Source organism: Heterocephalus glaber, unplaced genomic scaffold, assembly GCF_053883595.1.
Source record: "Heterocephalus glaber isolate CG9 unplaced genomic scaffold, H.glaber_assembly_v1.0 deba00000678, whole genome shotgun sequence".
In the NCBI taxonomy this organism is placed as follows: Eukaryota; Metazoa; Chordata; class Mammalia; order Rodentia; family Bathyergidae; genus Heterocephalus; species Heterocephalus glaber.
This window is the reverse complement of record NW_028258157.1, coordinates 2183387-2209199: the sequence shown is the minus strand read 5'-3', so window position 1 is coordinate 2209199 and position 25813 is coordinate 2183387. Positions and strand designations below refer to the sequence as shown.

General features: G+C 41.8%; 1 protein-coding gene and 1 pseudogene across 3 annotated transcripts in view; both read left to right on the top strand.

The window, feature by feature from the left end:
- Sema3a (semaphorin 3A) overlaps positions 1–25813 on the top strand; it is a 453595-nt gene that overhangs the window by 282713 nt on the left and 145069 nt on the right. The window lies entirely within an intron of this gene.
- LOC147829183 (protein AAR2 homolog pseudogene) lies at positions 1952–25772 on the top strand (annotated as a pseudogene).

Sequence of the window (25813 nt, the reverse complement as noted above, 5' to 3'; positions counted from 1 at the left end):
CAGCTTGTACTCTGCGGTGCCATCACGCACCTTCTTCCATCTTCTATCTGCATTGGGGTTTGCCCTCCTCAGCTCGTCTGTCTTAGTGCTCAAGCTCCGAGTGTGTTGGACCTTTCCAGGTAGGAAGCATAGCCAGTGCTCCTCCTGAAAAGCTCACTGCAAAGGCCACAAGAGAGATTTGCAGCCAAAGTCCAACCAGCCCATGGCAGGTGTGCCTTCCCGTCCAGGGCAGTGAGCACTTCCTGTTTGTTTTTCAGAAGGGGGCTCTGGGTGTAGTGAGTGCTAATGGAATACTCCACCCTCAGCTGTCACGGAGCACACTGCCACAGAGCAGCTCTGGGCACACACAAGAACTTTGGGGCCCTTCTTCCTGTACAGCAATTCCTCTTCCTGTTCTGGGTAAATTCTGTACATCTACTGTGCCTTCGAGATGCATTGTGTTTGCACACGTACTTGCCTATTACTATTACGTCATAGTGTTTTGTCCGTTACAGCCACGATCCAGCAAATCTGAATTTCTTTTGCAGGATTTATTCATTCTGCAGATATTTAATCAACACTTATTAAGTGAAAGGTGCTTTTGTAAGTACTGGGATGCAGTGGAAAGCAAAACCACATACACAAAACTTACTGCATTATCCATGCATTAACTCAACATTGCTGCTACATATCACATTCTTCTCCTAGCACTTTTGTTTGGAAAAACTTTATTTCAATGTAATACAAGTAGATAGTCATAAAGAAAATACTTTTTAAAAGTCTTCTATAAAAAAGTAAAGCAAAACTTCATAACAAATTAAAGCATAACATTAGTTAACACACTAGCACTTTTCATATCATCTGTGTGCTTGTGTTTTCTGTAAGTGAAGGTCCAAAAGACCTTAATTAGGAAGTACTGTTATGGAGCCAATTATACATGAGTGAACATACATAATAATTCTTCTTCACTAGAAGAAGAAAGATTTTTATCTTCCAACATAGTAGGTGCTCAAGAAACCTCTGTCTTTAAAACTCATTGGTATTTCCTGCTTTCCAAAAGCCCATATGATTACATAACTATAATTATTTTTAATGTAGCTACCTTTTAAAGCTACATTGTTGCCACACTTTCTGTCTGAAGAGAGTATCCCAGCTATAAGCTAGGGCGATGTTCTTGTGTCCTTTCATCGCATAGGAGCAAGGTAGACCTAAGCATCCTGCACTTTAGTATGAACATCCTACATTTTAGTACCTTTCCTCCATCGGCTGTGAGTACTAACACGTGTTAAAAGTATGTTCAAATGCAGATTTGTTGCTACTGGGAAATAAGAAATGCCGTAGTCATCAGGAATGCTCCCAGGATTTAGAACTATTCTCTGCCCTTCCTGTGTCAGGCATGGAGCCTGTCAGTACTGCATAATGGATAAGAGTGTTCTTAGGCCAAGTCACGCTGTTCTGTCCTCAAGTCACTCACTGCATACAGATTATTGATCATAGAAATTTTCTCAGTGTAAATTGAGAGTAATATTGGAATCTACCCTGTAGGGTTATTAATAGGACTAATGGTGCCAATGAAGGTGCACCTGGCTCATGTGAAAGAAGGTAGAAGCTTGACACCAGGCTGCTGTTATCAGCAACCATGTAAGATTATCTTGAGTATGAGCAGACCTAAAGCATCAGAAACAAACTTAGTGAGGCTCTATTTCAAAATAAAAAGTAGCAAAGGGCTGGAGATGTAGCTCAGTGTAAAGTTCCTGCGTTCAATTCCCAGTACCAGAGAGATAGGAAGAAAGAAGTCAAACGTAGTCTAAATTATGGCAATATAATTATTGATGAATTAAAATTTAAGCAGATGTATAACAGTTCCCAAGTTCATTCAAGTATTTTTAATTTTTCTTTACTTGTATTTATTTATTCACTTAATTCAAATGTGTTTTCATCTCATACATAAAAATATAAAATTGTATATATTTATGAAGTACCATGCAATGTCTTGGTAAACTCTTTTATTTATCTTTTGTTAAATGAAAATAATTTTTCTTTTGTTTAAACACTTTTAGTCTAATTTAAAAATATAAAAAAGAAGAAAGAAAACATTACCTCACAAGCCTTTATTTGTACCAGTTTTGCTTTTCCTGGAAATTATAGACCAGTCAACAAATGCTCACACATGTAATATGGGGACAGTTGGTTTGTATTTGGCCTCTTGGTGTAGATCTGCTCTCTTCGCATCTCACACTGCATAGCTTCTTCCAGTGTGCTTTACATGGTGTCTATGCACGACACCTGTGCATGCACACATATGACACGTGCACTGCACAGCCAGCACTTGAAATCGTACGCCGATGCCTCTATGCTCACCCTGTGGGAATTTAGATGATACTGCGTACAGCATAGGAATGCTGGGAAGGAAAGAGCTCAGATTCTGAAGTCAACAACTTGTGTGGATTTGGGCTATGCATTTTGACCACCAGTAGCCTCTTTTTCCTCATCTGTTTGTTAAATTTTAGTGATATTTATTTTCAGAGCACACGGAGCTTGTAAGTTTCCAAGGGACTTACTGGTGATTACCGGTGTCAGCCCACAGGTATCGCCCTGTCTGTGGGTACAACCCCCAAGGCGAGGCCACAGCTCACACGGAGCTGCACCCTTCTGCCAGCCTGGGGCCCTCGGATCTCAGGGGCACACCCAGTCCGAGAGAGTGAACTGCTGGCTAGCATAGCACGGCTCAGCTGTGCATTTCCAGGCTCCACCCTTGGACCTGCGGTGCTGGGTGGACAGACTCACAGCCGTTGGAAGTCCCGACCCTGTCCTCTTTCCTGCAAACTCTCAGCAGGCACCTCGCCCCGAGACCTGGCTTCCCGCCCCTCTGCTCCTCTGCTCTTGGTGGTAACTAACACCTTGGTTTCCTGTCAGACTGTGCTGCATCGTGCGGTAGAAGGGCCAAGCCTGCACTGTGCGCTTTGAGGAGCGTCGACGTGAAACACTTCTCCAAAGACAAATCAGATGTCTGTCGACATGCTGTCCATAGAATCATCCCTCCATTTTTATTCCAGGGATGTTTTGGTGAAGATTTTCCCTCCTGTCCACCTCTTCCCAGGCCCTAAAGCAGGAGACGGCCCCAGCTCCATTCCGGAAATGTTGCCGCTGAGTCTGGTGGGCAGCTGTGCTCCGCCTCCACGGCCGCAAGGTCGGCTGCAGTGAACACGGGGCAGCAAGTCCGCTGGCCACTGTGTCCACAGCAGAAAAAATGGCTTTCAGTAGTACAAGAGCTTCTGCACACTAGTGTAGAAATAAATCACCAAGAATCCTTACTGCACCTGGATATTACAGGAAGCTGCTTGTTCTTGCTTGGTAACATTAAACTCAAAATGTAAATATTTTATTCCTAGTAAATCCAGTAAGGCCTTATGCTAACTACAGTATGTTTCAGCAGGCTAAACTCTCAGGATGAGGAATTAGGATCGAGATTAAAATTAGCGTAGAGCACAGCAGTTTTGTGATACATTGTTGCTGTTCTTAAAGATACATTGGTACCAATGTAGTAGAAAAAAGAGGCATTAATACCACTTCATGAATTCAACTATTAATTATCCTAGGATATTTAAAAATAGAATACATGCATATTTTCTCTCCTGACAGTTGGCTTATCAACATTTCAAATATCCATTTGTTTTGATATTTGGTAAAGTCTATATGCAAAAGTATTTTGCATATAAGTGAGCAAGTGTGTCCTGAGTCTGCTCTCCACCAGTTCCAAAATTAGATCGGGAGGTCCAGCGGCAGTTCGCTTCATAAATTAGAGACTCTCTGATCTGCAGAGCAGGGAAAGATACACGCTGAACAATGAAATCCTTTCACACATCACTTCAGGCAGCGTATTTCATTGGCTCACCAGCCCCTTACAGCCCAGTGGAGTAAAATGCTTCTCTCTCCTGTTTTCCTGAGGTGGAGCCGCCAGGGTCCTGACACCCACTGGTGTGCTTGGGGTGATTGTGCTACAGACACTGTAAGATTGTGTTTGCAAGTTATAATTTCTGGGCTGCATTTTAAAATGCTTCAGTAAGGAATCATGCTCACTGCTGCTCGCACAGAAGAACGACCTTTCCTCCTGATTCTGGGGGCGACTCTGTGGCAGCCAGCAGGCAAGCGTCTGTGACTCCGGACGGCCTTGACATTTGTCCCTGGTCTTTACACATCAGTCTCTCCCTCAGTAAGGTGAGAACAATGCTATCTACCTCTCTGAGGCATCGTGAGGATGTTGCGCATAAAGTGTATGAAAGAGCATTGGGAATAAGGAAGAAGTAAGTAAATGTTATTTATTTATCCTGTGAAACCGTCCATAGTTAAACATTTAAGTGCCAATGTTAGATACAATTTCACCAGTGAGGGCCAGGGATTTAGCTCAGTGGTTCCGCAGCTTGCCTTGCAAATGCAAGGACTCAAGTTCGATCCCTGGTACCAAAAAACAAAAACAAAAACAATTTCACCTGTGAGAGTAAATAAGAAACCACTACAGTCCCCAGAAATATAGATTCACTCTAAGTTCACAGTGCCTCTGATTCCATTAATCTTATTACAGTTATCTTCTTAGTCTCAAAAAGCCATATATTGTTTCAGAAATGAAGTTGAATTGTGAGTTAATCATCTTTTAAGGATCACTTTACAATCTCTATGCCTGTTTTTGTTCTTCCCCGTGTGAAAATTGGTTCACACTGGTTCGGCCCCACCCCCACCCCACTCAGGCTTTCTAACACAAAATACCCAAATTATGGAGCTGACAACATTAAATCCACTAGGACCCAACTGTTCCCACCCAGCTAGCATGTGCTATTACCCAAAGCTAATGGCAAAATTGGGTCTTTCTAGCCCTCAAATTATTAGAAACATTGATGCTTAGATTGCATCCAAAGCTCAGAAACCTCACCATATTTTCTGGCAGTTCATTCTGTGACTGAATTATAATATCGTTAAGTAACGCGCTTTTCCAGCTGCAAATCGCCTTCATGTTGGAATGCTTTTCTCTGACTGGTGTGAAGAAGTGGTGCACTGATTTTACTTTTTCCACAATTGCCATGCCAGCTTCCTGGAAATAAGGCAAGAGGAGACTGAGAGCACCTTAGGTAGGAGTTTTACATCTCAGGCGTTTACTATTTAACAGGATTTACTTGTGATGTTTCCTGTGGAGAACTACATTTGTAAATATCGATGCTTCCAAAAACACCACCCTACATCTTTTAAATTTCTTGAAAAATAACACTGAAAAGAAATTTTTAAAAAATGACTGCTCTTGCAAGATGTAGCAATTTGGGAAGGACCATTTCCATAGGTGTAAAAATAATGCTTGAGTATGATTGTAACTACATCAAACACTAAATTATGAATTAGAGTTTTATGAATATTATATAGTTAATGCCTTGGTGAGCAATTCTGAAAGGTTGTCCATGATATACAGTGGTATATTGTTCATATAGTTTTTGAATAGAGGGGAAGGTTAGCAAAAGCTATAGTCACTTTCTGTGAAAAACTAGTTGAAGGGCTGGGGATTTAGCTCAGCGGTTCACCGCCTGCCTCTCAAGCACAAGGACCCAAGTTCGATCCCTGGTACCAAAAAAAAGAAAAACTAGTTGAAAAAGTAATGTGAGCTGAGCTCATGTTGACTAAAGATACCATTTACTACATCCAGCTAGTCAAATGCATCTTTTTAAAATTACATACATTCATAGTGATTCAATTTAAAACTTAGTTCATAAAATTTCTATTAGGGTTGAATCTGAGCTACTATACAAATTCTAGAAACACGTGTCACTGACAAAACTAGTACTTTCTCCTTTGCCTTTATCTTGCAGAATATTTATTTTATAGAAAGCAAAATGTTAAAAATTTGAAGAAAAGAGTAAACTACATCAGAATGATGTGTAACAATCAATGAAGAATTAGCAATGAAATTCTTCTGTTTTCTTTAAACTCATAGTTCATTCAGCCAATCTGTTGATCACCCACTGAGCTCTGGGCACTGCACTGGGTACGGGAGGAAGAGGAGGGTGGAATACAGAGGGCAGCAGCACGACAAGAGCAGGATCCAGCCAGGAAGAGGCCTGGAAGGATCAGTGTGGTACATGGAGACAGAAGTCTTCTCACCTGCAAGAAGGGCAGGGAAACCAGTGGACAGTGAGAAAATCCAACAGAAACATCATTACTGAGGAAGTGACATTTAAGTTCAAGTGTAAAATTTTAAGTTAGCAAGTGCAAGCCAGGGGTCAGGATTAAATTTCCGGACCAAACAGGCTAAAGTCCTGAGACAGAAAACTCTATCTCCATGTGGTGTTGGGGGAAGGAATTAATAAGATTCTGGCCATATCCTAGCAGGAACTTGAGCACCATTAGAAGGTTGGAAACCCTATGCTGAGCTTAATGGAAACACGTCAGGAACTCGGGGTGGAGGAGGAAAGGGCGAGCCCTGTGTTAAGAGAGGCTCCCTGGGGTGGAAGCACAGAACAGTGCAGTGATTGCTGGCCTGCTTAGAGTCCTGCTGCACTGTTGAAGGAAGAGAGAAGAATCTCTTCACTAGGGCACCAGTGGCAGCAACTGAAATATATGTGTAGGCTTGAGATGTAAGGATAGAATTAACTATGGGGTTTCCAAATTTAGATAATTGCAAGAACTATGAACATTTCTATCAATTCTCTTATAATTAAAATTTCAAAGATAACTTGGAATTAGCTATAGGCTCTTAAGAGAAGAATGCTAATGCTATTTTCATCCAGATATAAAATCAATTAAAAAGTAGGGAAGAATGCGGTTATTCATGTTTTAATTTTTCCCAGCATATCTGCTCTCCAGAATCCTCATAACCTAATAGAGATTTCTAGTCAGTCTAGTCACAACCATATCAACAAAAATCACATTTAAATGCTCAAATTAGTATTCATCAAGGCTCTGAAGAGAGGCATTTGAGACCCCTGCAGGTGTTACTTGTTTCTGAACAGTAAAGTGTGGCATTTCAACAGAAGTCCCTTCACAGGGTGGGAAAAGGTTCCTCAATGTTAGTTACACCTGCATTTTCACGTGTAAATATGCACAAGGTACAGTATTATTATCAGATGTTTGGGGCAGTAGAGGTACTAGGAGGAAGGAAAATTTGTATATTTAATACTCAAAGGAATTTTAATAATGAGTATTACTTCTACTGCTGTTCAAAGTGTACATTTTTTACCCATCCATATGGTCCAGGTAATGTTGAGCATTCAATCACTTGATTAAAATGTGCCAAGTTTTGAAATTATAATGCTGATTGCTAATTCTTTCTAGGAATTCAAATGAAAAACAAAAGATTCCATACATGTTTTGTAAAACAATGCTGGCTCGCATAGTAGACATTTCAGGTCTGGTCATGTAGGTGAAAAGGATAGTTACAAGTTAGGACTTGACCATAAAGTAATATTAAGCCAGTTCTATGATAATGTTATACAGAAGTGTAAGAAAGTGGAATCATCTTGAAAGGATTAACATGTTATGGGTGAGGAAGGAGACTATGACTTCCATTCACATAAATACACAGAGAAAAAATCCCACCACTAGAGCACACAGCTGCTTAAAAACATAATCTTCCCACATACGTTCCAAGTCTTTTTGACATGTGTATCTTCAGTGTACACAGTCTTACAAACACGCAAAAGTTCCCAGAGCAGCATGCTATATTCGTAGAGTGGGAACGTGCATTTACCAATAATTCCTTCGTATACTATCCTGTCAGTAAGTCCTAAGTGCTAAAACTATCCAGCTTGTGGGCTGCCAAATTATGCTGCAATGCTCTGAATTATTTTCCCAGCTGATGATTTTAAAGATGGTTGTAGTTATACAATGGTCCAAGATGGCACCGTAGCTTGAACATTAGCATTGTACTGTGTCCTAGTTCCCAAGATATGAGGTTACCTGTAACGCTGAAAGTTTAAAAAGAATAATTTTGTCATGTTAGGCTCACTAGTTCCAACTTCAAGTATGGCTGATTCCAAATATTGAAGTTTTCTCATAGCAGGGCCAAACAACGCCACACTTGGGTCAGCCGTTCACCTTGGGAAGTCAGAAAGTGTAAGTCACATCATTTCTTCCTTTGTTCTTTGCTGTTTTTTAGAAACTTCATGTATAAACCAGCAACCTTTCCTCTTAGAGAATATGAAACAAAAGTAAACAAATAAAGATAATGCCTTATTGTAATTTCCAAAATTCCATTTAAAAAGTTATCCAAAAGCCTTTAAAAACTTGGGATCATTATAAAATTTTCAGAAAAAAAAAAATAGCCCTAACGTATTCAGACATTACATCATTCTTTTTCCTTCTGAGATTGCCTGAGAAGTATTCAGGGCAAGCATTTTACATGTGGTCTGACAGAAGCAGAGAAAGACATAGGGCCCTGCCAGTAGCAGTGCCATAAATCAATTGCAGAGTTAAATAGTTTTCAGAACAAAACCTGAGCTCTCTACATCTTTCTATCCCTACAGTTAAACCAGATATATTTGAAAGAAAAATCATAATATGTTGATTTAATTATAAGAAAAAATTAACAATTTTAACAATATCTCACTAGCAAATAGAATATACACTTTAAGCCTTATTTGAAGATTTAGAGTAGAAGTACATCTAAAACATTTGGGCTTTGCTATCCTTCCCTGCAAAAGTGTAGTAAGGTAATGAGCGTAAAGAAGAAAGAAATAATGCAAGCCAGGAAGGCTGCATTTGGGAGCCCCAAGACAAGGCTTGGTATAAGCTGACTCCACTTGGGCTCTCACCAAGAGAAAGCCCCAAAGGGGAAAGGACAGCCTGCTTGAAGCCAAGCGTTTGGGACAAGTTACTTGGGAAGAAGGAAACACATCTGCCCGAAGGTCACGAGCTTCTTAAAAGGTGGAAGCTGGACTAGTCAGGAAGAGTGTGATGAAAGCTGAAACGCATCCCAATTCTCCCAGAAAGTATGGAGTAAATACAGGAATAGCTATAGAAGTCTAATGGGCATCCAACACATTTGAATTGAATTAAAAGAGACACTGCTTTATGGAGCCCTGGGTATGTGAATCCTGCATATGAAGAATCCTGCGTCATGCAAGTCCTGCAAGAGAAAGAGTGTTGATAGATGGGTCTTGCGTTGGAAGTATGAGGTCGCTGGTTTATATCCTGGAGAAAAAACCTGGACTTATTCCATGAGAAACAGCTGCTCTCGTGAAATATAATGTCTTGCACGCAAATGGAACTAAAGCTAGCTACTGTCATGTTAAGGGTTCCTACTCTCGCAGAGAAGAGAGGTGAACGCTGCGACTCAGCATTTCAGACCTGCAGCTTCAGCAGGAAACTAGAGTATTCCTCGAAATAAATCGATAACAGAAGGACTTGACCAAAATATATTGATATAGATATGTTTTTTAAAAAATACTGTCTCCTAAATCTGACAGCAAACACAAAGTAGCTTATGTTTTATTTTTCAGTTCTAGTCAGATGGTTGCAATTCCAGGAAACCGTCCAAAACCTAAATTCAGAGACTGAATTACCAATTTCAGCTGAATTAGAGATTAAATATTTATTGGATTCTTTTCATTACCTTTCTCAGTGTTCTATTTATCATTTTTTCTTTAACTCACAAATTTGTGGTTTAGACATAACTTAGAATTGTACTTATGGGTACACTGAAATCGCCAGCCATCTTACTGCTGTTACACCGGATTCACTGTTACAGTGCTGCAGAGTCACACTGGATGCACCGAAATTGCAGGGCATCGTTATTACCGTGCTGTTGCTTGCACACAAGACAGGAGTCGCATCTTTAGCATACAAAGAAATTGGTTTGCATTCATTTTTCAGAAAAATTAGACTAAACAATAGCCTGGTTTTAAAATAATTCCATTAAACTATTTTCCCCAAAATATTAGTAGCCCAATACTCAGATATACATTTTATCATAGTTTCAGTAATCAAGGCTTGGCATCACTGTGACAGCGTCTCCCTCAGCACTCCTTGGAAGTAGGAAACAAGTCTGGGTCACATGTGCGGGACCTTGGGTTTTGCAGCATTTCTTTAAACACATTTCTGCACAGCCAGGCCTCCCAACATGGCTGATATATTAATTTAATGCATAAAATGATGAAATATTTATTACTTACCTAGACTCATTATTCTCACTGAAGCTTTTACTCCGTAAATTATCAAAGGAAACTAGTGTTTTATAGAACATGCTAGTAAAGGGTTATTTGTTTAATAGCACGTATGCTTATTTTAAACAAGCAAAGGGACAGAGTTGAAGTAGACTTTCTCCCTCTCTCTCTATATATACCTATATTTGTACATGTGTGTTTGTATATGTGTGAAATATACACAGATATTTCAGCTTCTATACCAGCTTGCTTTGCCTGTGTAGTTTTTGTTTAATAACCATAGAAGTATGGCGGAAAGAAAAACCATTAGCCTGTACAATTAAAATTACATTCACTAAGTTCGCACTCCAAATAATGTGTTTCAAAGGGGAAGTATGTGGTAGAGCTGTTTGAGCAACAAGAACAACAAAACAGCAACAAAAACAACAACAAAAAACTCAAGTAAAATGGTTGCAAAAATAGGTTAGGGCCACTATGAGAGTCAATTTAAATGTGGAGATTAAAACATTCCTTTTAAAAATGTTTTATGGTCCTTCCTTTGGGAAGAAAATATGCCCTTTTGTGTCTCTCCTCTGCTGCAATCCTGTGTTGGAAGGAAAGCATGGATGTGTGTGCTTTTCTTGGGATGGCAGCAGGAACCCAAGCTTTCGTGTGCCCTGTTTGGTGCCCAGGAGGATGCTGGCCAGCTGCACAACATGGGTGCTCTGCCTCCCGCCAGCCCTTCTGCTGCCTCAGCCCACTAATAATTGGTGCTTTTGCAACCAGAGCATTTCCACCTACCAAGACTTTCATAGCAAGAGCACGCAGCAGTGGATCTTGACAGCTCATGAAGTGGCAGCGAGTGCAGGGCTGATAAAGTCCAGAGCTTACCAGGGGTGAGCAGAGTTTTGGATTCCCATGGACTAAATAAAGTGGAAGTCATTATATTCATAAAAAATAAATAAAGCCTCAGCTATGAACTTTTAAACCACTTTCTTGATTTTCTAAGTAGAGGTAATTTTTTCACCTTGAGTACTTGGAAATGATAAAACAACAGAGGTATAATTGGGAATGTCTAGACGTTATTCCCTCAACTTTCTGACTCTCGTTCCTACAACTTTTTAGCTTTTATCAGTAGTGGCATGTAGCCTAATGAGAAACAAATGCAAGTTATAGATGATCTTCTTCTGAGAAAATATAATAAAGCAAATTTTAGAAATTTTGGAAATCTCATAAAATGGATTACCACTCAGGGACACAGGAAAACACATAACCTTGGATTTTAAAACAGATATTGTAAGTTAAAGTACAGTGCCAAGGTTTTTATTTTCTTAACAATGTATTAATTTGAGGGGAAGTTACATTATAGTGTGCCTACCAGGGGTCATCAAAGAAATCAATATTTCAACTTTGAATGTGTGACATTATTATCCATAATTTAATCCAAAGTTTATTAATGAGTGGGTTGTAATGAGAAGCGCTTGGCAAAGATACTCGTTTGAGTCTTTACGTGCAAAATTGTAAGCGTCGGGAACGTGAAAGAGCGACGACAAAGGACACTGCTGGGATGCTTCCTCCTCTAGCACTCGTGGGCAACGGCTTTGGGGCTCATCAGGATCTGAGGGTACCAGCAGTGCGTGCGCCCCTCGGAGGCGGGCCGGGTGCTCTCTCTCCTCTCCACCTGCAGACTGAGGGAGCGGAGCGTCTCCCTTGGGTGCCTCTTGTGCCACCAGGGACTCCGAAGAGGTTACCTTCCGCTGCAAACCATGTTTCTACTTGTCCTGGTTATTCGTGTTTTGTTTTCATAAGATGAGCACAATCACAGTTTTGTGAAGTACAGCAAGAAGTGTAATGAGAAATTAGCTTATGCTACTTTCTCCCCAGCCTTGATAGAAAACGGAATGTGGCTCTGAATTAGACTTCTGTCCCGTGGGAGTAAACGCCTGTGTGTCCGGGGTCGTCCAGGGAATCCTTGTCGTCTGTTGTCTTGTCCAGCCCTGAGGTGCTCTTGATTTAATGGGTCCGGGGAGAACAGCGATTTTCAAAACCTGGCTGGATTTTTAGGTTTATTCTAGGAAATCCCGAGTGTCTATAGGGGTCTTAAACCAAACCTGGGTCACATTATATTTAGCTTCAGTCCCAGAACAATTCCAAAAGTAATTCAATTTTAGAATATTAAATTTATAGCAGGAAGTATTTGGAAAATAAAATACAGTAATTTAAACATGTCTCATTTGCTACATAAGATAAAATGCTTAAATGAATATTAAGTGAAGCAAATCAAACACACAAGCTTAAATACTGGATGTTTTCTCTTATATGAAAAACTCAATATGTAAATAAAGTGTGAAGTGAGACAGGTAAGAGGAGAGAGTGAAAAAGTTGTAGTTATCCACCACGGACAATATCTCTAAAAGTGCACCTTGATATAGTAAATTGTCTTACGTGTCTTATGTATGCTTTGGCCTATTAGCCTGGCTATTGATCTGTGTATATGATAACTAACTTTATAATTTCTTATAGATAAATGAATCTGATGCTGGCAAATAAAAGAGAGGGTGGAGGGATGGAGGAGGGAGAATGGAGATGTGTCACGTGCAGGTGCCCGTTCCCTACGATGACTGATCATCACCTACTGCAAACATGGACTGATGAAAAATTGTAAAATGCTTATAAGTTTTTTCTTTGCTATCAAAATAAATTCAAAATAATCCTATCAGATGACTATGCCAAAATTTTTTTAGGAAGAGCTCAGTGTAAGAGAACTTCATCTGACCCAAATCACCTTTAGAACAATCCCATTTTTCCTCCTTTTTGTATTTCTAGAAAATCATACATTGTCAATGGACTGTATGCCTTGATTTTATTAGGCATCTGACTTCAATTGCTTAATAAACTATGAAATGCGGCCATTGAGAGTTAAAGCACACTATCTTGGGGGGAAACTAATGTGCCATCACCAGTAGGGCATCACTGTCACTAAGATTGCCAGTGCCCAGGACTCCTTGTTGTTCTTCTAGAGAGAGTCTCTGAATTCATCGAAGTTCAGCGCTTTCATCTCCCGCCCTCTTCCTTTGCTCCACAGAGAACTCTGACCCTAATAACGTCCTTCTGTGGGTTAGCCAGCAGCTGCATAATCCACCATTTGCTCTTGTTAAAGGAGCAGGACACAGCTACAGCTTCATATGGATGCTCTCTTGAACACCTTCCCAGAAGGAAGGAAGGAAGGAAGGAAGGAAGGAAGGAAGGGACACTTATTTACTTGACTGACCCTTGAGCTTTCCCATGAGCTCCCCAGGTATTCTTGTGACCTTCTCTGCATTCTCACTGTAGGAATTAAATAGAAACTCATCGCAAACTGAAAAGGAACATCAAAGAACACTGGACTGAATATAAGTGTATTCTCTAGCATGTTTGCTCTTACGTCGGTGAATCAGGACAGCTTTCCTATTCCAAGTGTGTGTTGGAATGGAAATGACAGAAGTACACCGGATGAATATCTAGCTTCTTTCTTCGATAAAAACTCATTTTACTTGGCATTAGAACAATTCAAATAAATTATGCCTAAGTAATTTTTAAAAACTCTTACAATGGACATGTACAACAGATAACAGTGGACTGACTGGCTTATCACTGTCTAATTTTGTATATGTGAGTTATTTCTCACCATTTTGCTACTGCAAAAGGTAGTAAGCAATTTGTAAATGTCAGAAAATGTGTTTTCTTATAGCCATGTATGACGAAGTTATTGGAAGGATACAGGGAAGCATGTGCTGTTCAAAGAATGGGTCCAAATGGTCTGAAAAGCGAAATTCGCAGCTGCATGTCTGACTGGCACTCAGGTGTTCATTGCACTTGGCGGGCTGCTGAGAGAGGCGTGACCCTGAGGAGATCCCTCCACAGGGGACAGGAGGCTCACAGACGTGTTTTGGCCTCAGATGACTAGCCCACCACAGATGACATTAAAGTAATGTGAATTTCAGAAGAAGAATCTACGATTTTATTCTGAATGCTTGTGGACTGCCTCCCAGAAAGCAGTGGTCAATAACAATGCAGGTTTTGATCTATGGCAGGAAGAGTCTCCGGGGCTAGGCATACAAATACAGGAAATCAGTACCTTTTACCTCAGACAAGAGCTAAGCAGGCAAAGCAGCGAACAGTCTACCTGTGTACAGGAGCGATTACCACAGGGTGGACACGGATCCTTCCATGAATCCACTCAGCCCTGCAGGCGAGGAGAAGAAAGAGTCCTGAGGAGACCCATTCCAGCGTGGGCCATCCCTGCAGGCCCCTGGGCAGGCAGAGACAGCCCAGCTGTGTAAACATGACACACATCTGTCTTTGCACATGAGTGAGTGCACACAGACCTGTGTACTGCATGGGGGGATTCTGGAAAAGAAAGGCAGAACTCAAATCACACACTGACGATCTCAAGGCAGGTTCTGAGGAGGAAAATGGCATCATTTCTGTGTTCTTTTGATTTGGACCCGTGCTTTATCTGAGTGACTTTTGTTATTAAAATGTGTTATTGCTACGGGTTCTCGATTTCCTGAAGCCGTGCCTGTTTGGGAATGTCCCACGGTGCCCCTCTTAAAACAGCTGCTGGGTACAAAGTTACCCATATGTTTTCATTTGGGTATGTGTACAAATTGCTTCTCTTTCTTTGGTAAATAATGTTGTTTCGAGCAAGAAAGAGATCCACTTTATTCCTTTCTGAATATGGTTTCTGAATATATCCTTCCTTCACTTAGTAAATGTCATACTTGTAGATTCAAGTCTACCAGGTTTTATTTCCATACCTATCTTTCATTTGTATTCTTACATTAACCCCACCTTTTAAAAATAAAATTTGATTTTGTTATTACTTAGTTGGAAGTGTTGGCCCCTGAGTTACTCCTCTGTTTGCTATGTTAATTCCTCTTCCTTCCTATGCTGTCCATTCACAAATTGGTGAGCTTTTCTTTTACCTTCATCTGACAATGATGGTGTGGGCTGAGAGGCGTCCTACTCGTGATTGCTGTTCTGACCTGTACAAATCACAGATTCTTCCACATAGATTTTTTTTCCGTGAACACACTTCACACTATTTTTTCTGTATTTTACTGACTGGTGTATACTCGGGTAATGCCATTAGAGATATCATGGGGTTCACTCCTGCCTTTGCTGTACTTTACATGTATGATACCCTGTAGTAGAAAAATAATGCATACAAGTCCGCGGTACCCAAGTGAGGGGTGAGGAGCTTTCTCAGAAGACAAGAAGTATTCTCCTTTCGGGGTAACCCACCATTGGCACCATGGTTGCCACGAAGATGGATCCTGACCTAGCCAAGCGCCTCTTCTTTGAAGGGGCCACTGTGGTCATCCTGAATGTCTCCAAAGGGACCAAATTTGGCATTGACTATAATTCCTGAGAGGTAGGACCCAAGTTCTGAGGTGTGAAGATGATCCCACCAGGCGTCCACTTTCTTCACTACAGTTCTGTGGACAAAGCCAGTCCTAGGGACGTGGATCCTCGTATGGGCTTCTTCCTTAGGTTGCAGCAGTGAGGGTTGACAGGCCTGCACTGGAATGCTCTCCAGGAAGAGGTAGACTTGTCTGGGCCCCAGAAGCTGAAGTGGAAGCTATGAGGGCCAATCTGCAGGAGCGGGACCAGTTTTGGGACCTTACCCGTATGCCACACTCAAGAAATAGATCTCACTCACCAACCTTGTCAGTGAGGCCACAATGGAGAGGCTGCAGCCCGATAGCCGGCAGATCTGTGCCTTCTCAGAAGTGCTGCCTGGACTCTCCGTGAGGCACACCAAGGCCCGGGTGGGGCAGAGCCTACCCCACTGTGGCACCGAGTGCAAAAGTTATCAAGAGGGCCTAGCCCGGTTGCCTGAGATGAAACCCAGAGCTGGGACAGAGATCTGATCTTCAGAGTGGTAACTCAGATGTTCCCAGTGGGTGCTACACCAGCAGAGATAACTGGGCACAGTGTGGACTTGAGCTATGCACTGGAGACTGCTCAGCAAGCAGTTCCCCAGGGCCCCCAGGATGTGCTCAATGAACTCGTTTGCCTTTGTGTGTTTCTTGCTCGGCAATGTGTATGAAGCATTTGAGCACTGAAAGTAACTCCTGAACCTCCTGTGCTGGTCAGAAGCAGCCATGGTGAAGCACCACACCCTGTACATCAACCTTATCTCCATCCTGTACCACCAGTTTGGTGAGATCCCTGCTGAGTTCTTTGTGGACGTTGCCTCTCAAGACAACTTCCTTACCAGCACCTTACAGGTTTTCTTTTCTTCAGCCTGCAGCATTGCTGTGGATCCCACCCTGAGGAAGAAAGCTGAACATTTCCAAGCCCACCCAACCAAGAAGTTTCGGTGGGACTTTGTCTCAGAGCCTGAGGACTGTGCCCCTGTGGTGGAGCTCCCAGAGGGTGTCGAGACTGGCTAACCCTGTGAACACACGAGCTGTGAGAGGCCCCTTCCCACATGAATGCAGCCCTGGCCTCTCCATTCACCTGCTCTTATCCTGGGACTGCTCCAGGGCAGCAGTCTTGCAAAGATGGAGCCAGAAGTCCCTTCTTCACCAATGAATAAATTCCTGCATTGCAAAAGAGGCCGTAGCCATGCCAAAAGCATGTGTGAGTTCTCTGTTCTCCTGGTCCTGGCTCAGCCGACAAGCTTTTACAGAAACTTGGGACAGACCTGCCTTGGTAGCATCCTCATTCCTTATGATGAGAAGTGGAACGGAAAGTCCAAGGAACTGATCGTTTGTTCTATAGGATGATTAGGGAACAAGAAACCCTGGATTGCCTTGGGAGTCAGAGATATCAGTGGGTGATTTTTTGGAAGTTAAATGTAGGTTCACAGGGGAAATGAGCTGCAGTTTCTACCTGCCCTGGTTGAATGGGTGTCTGTGATAGAAAGCTTGGGTTAGTGAACCTCGACTGGGAAGTGAGTGACAAGGAAGTCTTCTTCAGCTTTCTCCCCTAAATCCCCTTGTCCTGTCCAGAGGCTCCAGTTTTTTATCTCCCAAACTGGAGTGGCCCTTGATTTCAGACATCCTCCTGGTGCTATCACCTACCATCAGCTGCATTCCAAAGCCTCAGACACAGAGAGATTTGGCACCCCTCCCATGTGCCCTGATTCCTCACAAGAGTTCCCATGACTGTTTCTGAAGACCTGAGATACAACAATAGAACGAAGAGTTCTTGTCCCAACCAGACTTCTTAGGCCCTGTAAAGTTGTCTTCTGAACCCTGCAAATGACTGGGCAGCCTGAATCTTCCCACCCTCCTGTGGAACGGTCTGTCATCAGCGAAGAAGTTTCTGCTCTCCTGGGAGTCCTGAGGGCATGCCTGCTGTGCTGTGTGGGCAGCAGTCTACCTCTAGATGGACACATAGGCCCTCCATGCTGACCTCAGCCTGTTTGTTGTACTCCTAAGTCCTGGTGCCATCATCTTCTAAAGCTGGGGCTCACAGCAGGTTTCTGAATGAGAATCCCTGCTGGTTAAGACTTCAGTTTCTCTTGTTTCCTTGGAGATGTTTTTCCAAGAGCATAATGTACATTAAAGTCTTAAGACTAAAAAAAAAATAATAATAAAATGCATACAAATTGAGAGAGAAGAGAATAATAAGGAGGATGCCCTTGAGCATTAGATCCAGCTCTACTGTTTATGGACATTTTCCAGTAATATTATGACCACACCAACTTCCAGAGCTTATATCTGTAATAAATGCATTTATTATTGAAACACCCATGACTGGTATCACCCATGTTTACTGATTCTATGCTATGTGGACCCAGCTGAGATGTGTACCTGATTTCAGCATCTTATAGCAACATGCTCCACGTATTTGATGCACTCTCCTCGTAATTTGCACCCCACTGGTGTTTTTTTCTCTCTTCATTTAGTATGCATATTTGTTTTTGTTTATGATTTCTTTTTTTCCATGAGATTCAAGGGAAGAGGGTAGAATACAATTGTCTTTACTCTGCATGTTTGTCAGAGTGGCCCCCAGGGGTCTCATGTGCAGAGGCAGGGCCTTTGGGCTGTGACTGAACCATGGCATGAGTAGGCGTAGATTCTCCTATTGCATTCACAGCTGACATGCTGTTGGGAGGTGGGCCTGCTTGGAAGCTCAGTGTGGGTGTGACTTGGAAGGGTGTTTCCGCCTTCCAGCTCCTCCCTTCTTTCTGCTCCCTGCCTGCCATAACCTGAGCTTTCCTCCACCAGACCCTGCCTGTCTCAGAGCCACCAACTACAACTGAATCCTTGGAAATCCACGAGCCAAGATAAACCCCACTTCCTTCAAATTCAGTGTGTCAGTGCATAATCCCAAGGTGAGAAAATGACTAAGACAGTGGTTCCCAAGCACAAGGTACATTTGCTTCACAGCAAAATTACTCTGGAGGCTGGGTGTCCAGCATCTTGGTGCTGTATGCCTGCAAGGGACTTTCTGATAGAAGACAGCTGCCGCCACTCGGGGACGACACTACAGGGAGCTAAAGTAAGACACTGGCAGAGCTCACGTGACTAAAAGAAAACAGGACAAGTTCAATGGAGCAGAAGTGAAATGCTGGATGGACTCGGCACATGATAAAGTCTGTCTTGTGTGAACCTGTTTGTGAGGAACACCTGAGACCACCTTAAAACACACAGCGTGATGATGCCAGGCATGGGAAGAAGAAAAGGCAGTGCCCTCTGTGTGAGTCATGCAGACCCCGGACGCGAGCCACATCCCAACAGAGGCTTCTGGGAAGCGTGGGAGTGGCCTTTGGGGGGAAGTCTCCCAAGCAGGCGTCTGAGGCAGTCAGAATGCCGCAGTGGTGAAAGCTGCAGCTGCAGCTGTGACTGCCCATTGCACTGTTACTGTGTAAAACAATTCAAGTACAAACACAATAAATATGTAACAAGCTGGGAACTAAAGTGAATTATAAGATCGTGAAAGGTAACCAAACTTTTTAACAATCAGTTCTTAATATTCTGCAAAATATTTCCATTTAAAACTAGAATGGAGACAAGCAGGAAGAGCCTGACCCCTGGCAGCAGATGGAGACCAGGACTTTGACTCAGGGTCCAACTCACTGTGTGAGCTTGGATATTCCCAAAGCCTGCCTGAGCCAGGTTCCTCATGAGAGAAAATGGGAAGGAGAACTTGCATCTGACGGTTTTGCAAGGCATAAATAAAAATCCTGGGCCTCATTCCACAGTGTGTGGTGTGTAGGAGGAGCATGAATGTCTTCCCTTGAGGTTCTCATCCTCCCTACTGTCTGGTCTTTACCCATGGGAGGCCCAGCCACACCTCTTCCTCGGAGTGAACATCCCATGTATACATTTGTTAGGGGCAAAAGCTAAAACACTCAGGGCCTTATCTAAGGGTTATCCATTCCTCCCTGTGGCATCAGTATTTTTCTCCCATACTTTCCTTAGCTCATTATCTTCTTTACAGGGTTGTTGTGGAGTTAGTTTCTGCTTCTCCATGTACCTCTTCAACCTTGCCATTGTGGTTCTCAACTTATACTGCACACAGTCATTAACCAGTGTCTGTGTGTTACACCCTGGGGAGGATGGGATATGTGCTGAAGAGGAAGTGAATGACCATTAAGGGTAAACATCTGAAGATCAGATTGGATTGTGAGCAGCTTACTTTCCGTGTGTATTTCTCCCATCATAAAAAGCATAAAAGAGATTCGTATCACAGGCAGTTCTGCCCTGGATGCTTTGGGAAGATATTTGAGAGGGGGCTTTGACCTCTGGAAGGTTGGTTCAGGGCACTGGTGGCTGTGTTATGCTGAGAATGGAGCTTATATAAGTCTGGCGTTCACGGGTGCTTCTTACACCTTTGTCAGGGAGTCTTTCTCAGTCACCTGTGATTACTCACATCACTTACAAGTATCTGGCAGAGGAGAGTCCAGCCATAAATTCAGTGGAATAGAGACCGTAGGCTAGGGATCAGGCCATTGGAATAAGCATTTGAGGAGACGTCCCAACAATGGTGGTAGGAAGGTGTTTCGTACACTGCCATTCATGGTCTCTGGCACAGGGTGGAGAAGACAGTGAATGGAAAATTAGTTCTGATCAAGATGTGTGGATTCAATCCACATTTTGAGGCTGGGAAATGGGAAGATAGATTTTTCTAAATATAATCAAGTAACAATACTTAATTAAACATGGGGGAATATGCTCAGCATCACCAAAAAGAATGAAAGCATGGAGACAATCACTGATATTGGCTCCCTCTCTGCAATGACAAGGCACATTGGCCAGAAATGCTGCGAGTAGGAGTTGTGGACTCCACATTTTATGTTACAGCAGTGCCTTCCAACCTTCAGTCTTTGGAAAGGAGTACAAACTGTAATAAAAATTTTAAAACTAGCATTTGGTGATCTAAAAATAAAGTGAAAACCATGTGACTTTTTTCATTAAGTAAATTCTTTTCATCTCCAAATACAATCATTTTATTGTCTTTTCTGACTAGTTTGTTAGTGACATCAAATACTATTCCTTTTTGTATGGAAAGATAATGACAGTGAACAGTACTTGCATTTTGCTGTTTTGTTCTCAATGCAATGAAAAGCTTTGAACTCTGTCTCAGTTCTGGTTTTGGAGCATTTTTCCTTTGTGTAATACATACATATATCACTAAAATATAGTTTCAATGCTTGGACCTTGCTGAACTTTCCAGTATTTACAAATATCTAGATGTGGTCGTCCTTTAACGAAAATGTTTTGGCATGTTTTAGAACCAGCCTCTGACTCTTTTAAATGGAATGTTTGACTGTTCTATGAAAAGGACAAGGTTCAAGTGTTCAAGTCATGGAAAAAGGACGGAACCCTAAAGCCATCCTTGAATACAAGTAATTCAGTTGAGCCCAGCACCTGGAGAGGGCCCACTTTCATGCTGTAAGACTTAGAGGAGGAAAGGGAGGGGTAAGAAAAGTCAGAAATACAAAGAACAGGGCAACCATTGTTTGGATTTGAAGGTCAAGTGTACAAGAGTTCTCCATCTTACTATAAAAAGTCTAGGTCTGGGCAGTCTTGCATGCTATAAATTGGTATTCAGCTCACTGCTTTTGTGAGAATTTCACCTGGTCATGGTAATGTAACCATCTGTGTAACCTGTGTTTATCCTGAAGATAATCAGAACACCATAGGAGCTATACAATTTTATAATGTACAAGTGAATCATGGTGTGTAATTTTGATGTAAATTTCCCCATCTTTTTTCTGCCACATATTAAAGTAAATATATAAGAATGTAAGCTTTTAAAGTAATCTTCAACATCTTAATTAGGGTAGTGAGAGATTCCTACTAATGACTTATTTCCCCACCTATTTTTTTCCAAATGTTTCCATATTAAAGATCTTAATGAATTCTGGGAGGAAAGACAAACCTGAACAAATTTATTGGTAAATAAATATATAGAATGAAAGTAATTGACTCATTATAAAAATGGTTTTTCTCCCATGATTATTTGGTGGCACCTTCCTATTAGATAATTAATTACTTATAGTTTATCTATTTGACACATGCCATTAAATAGAAATTGACCAAATTCAAAGATGTGAATTTCACAAGACTCTACTTTTTAAACTACAGTTCAAGAGAGTGCAACTTATTTATAATTGATGACACCGCTGCTTGAAGTGAGATGAATTGAATTTTTCCAGTCAAACTTTCTTCATCCATTTGCTTATTCTTTACATTGCCTTACCATGCCAAAACCACAATGGTGATAGCTGTCCATACATCCTGAGCTACTGTATCTTCCATTTTTTCATTAAACAAATGATAGACACTTCATCATTTGGTAACTCTAGAAAAATAGAATACTTATTTAATCACCTTTCAAATTTAGGAGTATATAGTTCATTAAAAATTACTTACACTGCAATAGCATCTTTGATTACTAATCCTACATTTACAAATATTTACCCTCGGCACAGCATGTGGAAGCAGAGGAATGTTTCAACCAGATGAAAGCTAAACTGGGCCCAAAGCGTATTAATACCTTTACAAAAGCTTTGGTCTACTCAGATTCACCATAGTCAAATTGATTCCATACAAGTTTATGTTGTTCTTTTAAAAAGACATTTGTTGTTGTTTGACTGAATATGAACATTTGCAAGATGTGAGAAGGTAGAGGAATGTTAAACAACATCTCGCATTACTGAATATTTATTTTAGTTCCAATACCAGTTTATGTCTTTGTAAGGTTTAAATAACAGAAACTGGGGAAAAAAACAACACCTAAAGCTTTGAAGAGTAAATTCAAAATTGAAGTTATTTAATATCAACTGCAGCTGAATATGCCTATGTCTAGGAAAAACAAAACCATAAATTTAAATAAGGAAAACACAATATTGAAGGATCCATGAACTAGATTTAGAGAAAAAGTGTCTCATGTTAACCCAGATATGTTTGCCCTGGAAAGCAGTGTGAGAGTCCAGCCAATTAGAATTTGCATTGCGCACTCCACAAGGGCCTCAAAAGACTGTTCTCTCTGTGACAAGGCTTTCTTAGTCTCTCGTGCTAGAAGGAACTTAAAGCAAAAGGCAAGAGAGACAACAATGTGTGCATTTGAGAGCAACAGAAAGGGGCCGTGAACCACAGGCATTGTCTTTCTGTTTGAAGAAAGATTCAGCAAAAACATAGTTTTACATTTTTGTTGGTACATACTTGTGACACATTCATCTTGGGGCACTGATTTCTCTATGTGTATTTAATCTGTATCTACACCTAATCTACACCAAAATCAATGCTGTACCTACATCTGTATCTACACCTAATCTAACTTAAATCTAAGCGATACCTACATCCATATCTACACCTAGTCTATGTCTATATCTAATCTATATCTAAACTTAACCTATGTCTACAATGATAGCTACACCTAATCTACACCTTTAATGGACATCTACCTATAGCTATTTTCAATCCATATCTAATCCATATCTGTACCTACATCCAGGCCTAATCTATATCACCCTATCATAACTGGGTGACCTTTGATCCCTGCTCCTCTGGTCCATTTCCTCCAGATCCCCACTTCCCTTCCCCTAAACATCTGCCTCCTGGTTCTTCCCTTCACTTCCATATTCTCCTCTTTAATTTACTTGCATTTTCTGTTTCTCATATGAGAGGATCAATGCTGATATTTAACTTTCCGTATTTGGCTTATTTTATTTAACATTATGATCCCAAGAACCATGGATTTTCCTCCAAATGGCTTGAATTCACTCTTCTTTACAGCTGAGTGGAATCCCTCCGTGTATGTATGCCACGTTTTCACTACCCATTTCGTCTGCTGATGAGCATCTAGGCACAATAACAAAACCTTTTATAAGTGTGTAATTTGTTCCCAGAATGATTTCATACCTTAAATTGTCCATACATAGAAACCAAGAATTATACCCAAACTTATTTACAAAATTCAGTCTGCAACATATTTTTTAATCAGAAAGATATTTTCATTGTCTAAAATTACAGTATAGAAACCTATTTTTTATTATTTAAAATTGAGGATATATAAAATAAAGAATATTTCATTACTCTTGAAATGAAGAACCTTTTAAGCACATTTAAGAACATTTAGATTTACACTACACTTATATTTAGCATTAACTCACGCTCTTACATTTAGCATTTATGTGAACAGCATATCTGTATGTCTATGCAGGCCTTTACCATACAGTTACTGACATGAACAAGCTGGCACCCTGCGTGAAATGGGCTGAAAATTATTGTTTGCGGCCTGCACTACATGGAGTCTGGTGTCCTGGGAGGGTCTGGAGAATCAAGCATAGTTATTTTGACTGTCTCCTTGCACAACAGGTAACCGTTAATCGTTTCCTGTGCGCTGTTGGTCCTGGCTACTCCCAAGCATTATCCGGTTTGACCTTCACAACAGCTTTTGGAAGATTCTCTATTGGTCCCATCACCCATAACAATGAAGTCGGGGCTTGAAGAAACTCACTGGGGGTGAACTGCTGCTGCCGTGCATTGCTTAATGTCTCTCTGAAAATTTCTTTGATATAGGCTGTGCTGACTCTTCTGTTTTGCTTTCCTGCCTATGTATACTTTAGCTTCTCCTGTTCTCAGGTAGATTGTAGTTTTAAGAATTGGAAAGAAGTGAAGGGCATCGATCTGGTAAACTGATTTCTTCCAGTAGCCAGCCAGGGCCTGGCCATACCCTGCAAAGTAGCTGCCCCCTCAGGTGCAGAGCCTTCCATCCTCACAGAGAGCCTGAAAGTCCAGCCAGGCTTTGTGTCGCACTGATCTACCATCCTTTGGATGCTGGGGAAAGCAAGAACTCAAGAGCCTGGTATCTTAAGTGTTCTCCCTGTTTCTCGGGAGACCTGTAGCTCTCACGTATTTCAGCCAGGACTTGCATGGATAAATCCCGACCCCCCCTCTCTGGAAAGGAGGCTGACCCAGGATCCTACTGAAAAACTCTCCTGAAGGCTTAAAAAGTGCACTTTAAACAATTTGTTCACCATTCCTGCAATGTTGCCCATAAATTTGTAAATATGTGGGCAGACACATTCAATTTAGTATTTGTTGACCTAATAATATGAAAAGACATCTTTGAGTTGTGGATGATGAGCTATTAATTATACATTTCCTGACATGAGAGAATGTAATTCTGGTAGATAAGTCATTTGTAGGAATGATTACAACTGGCAGTGTATAACACTATGAATAACTTGAGCAAGCTATAATAAGACGCTCTGGGGAAATTTCTTGGAGGTTGCCTCTGCCTCCCTTGCAGGGCCGGATGCTGCTTTGCCCTGGTGGCAGGGAGTGCTTGGGGCAGGGCAGGGGCAGGGCAGGTGCAGAGCACTTTCCTTAGGGACAGAGGACATGAGGGGCAGACTGGGGGACTCAGTGGGTGGTGCTGACCTGACCGGCAATGCTGAATTAACAAGTCTGAGCTCAGTGCTGTCCTGAAATCCTCTATCCAGTGACAGGTGGGAGAAGTAGACAGAGCAGGGCGTTCTCAGGCTTGGGGCACTTTTCCTGGCTTAAGGGCTGGGAAGGGTCCCCACTGCTCCTTCCTCTGTAGAAGGAAGAAACCCTGCCTTTAGGGGACTCTCATGAGTTCTTCCCAAGGATGCCCTGGGAAAACCTAAGCATTAATTCAAGGCACTGTTGTGAAGAATCTTCAATATTTTTATCCCACGGGGGTGGAGAATGCAAAACAGATTTTTAAAAGCATTTCTTAAAAGCCTCAGTCAGCCTCTCCCTGTATGTCAGCCCCAAGATCCTTCAGAGGGTTTCCACAGTGGAGCCAAAGACTCATACAACCATCTCGATAAAAGGAGCCTTGGAGCACAGAGGAGGCTGAACTTCGTCTCCTCACTCTCTCTGTGCCATGGCTTCCACCCTTCTAGTGAGTGTCTTGGAACAAATGAAACCATTTAGCAAGCCTCACAGAGTTAAAGAACTTTATATTCAACAGTGAGCCCTGGGATCCGCTACTAGGTGGGAGTCAGTCCCTTGGGCAAACTTGTGTGGACAACTTACCTCCCCCTCGACCTTTAGGAGCGTGCCTCCTCGAATGTGACACCAGCACACTCCCCAGGGCACCCCCATTTCAGAATGGCTCCTCTGTGCTTCCTAGTCCCACGCAGCCCCAACTGACAGAGGCAGCAGTGGTGGGAGTCAGATTGCGGTGTCCAGGTCCATGGGTCCCCACGTTCACAAGTTCTTGTTTCCTTGCCT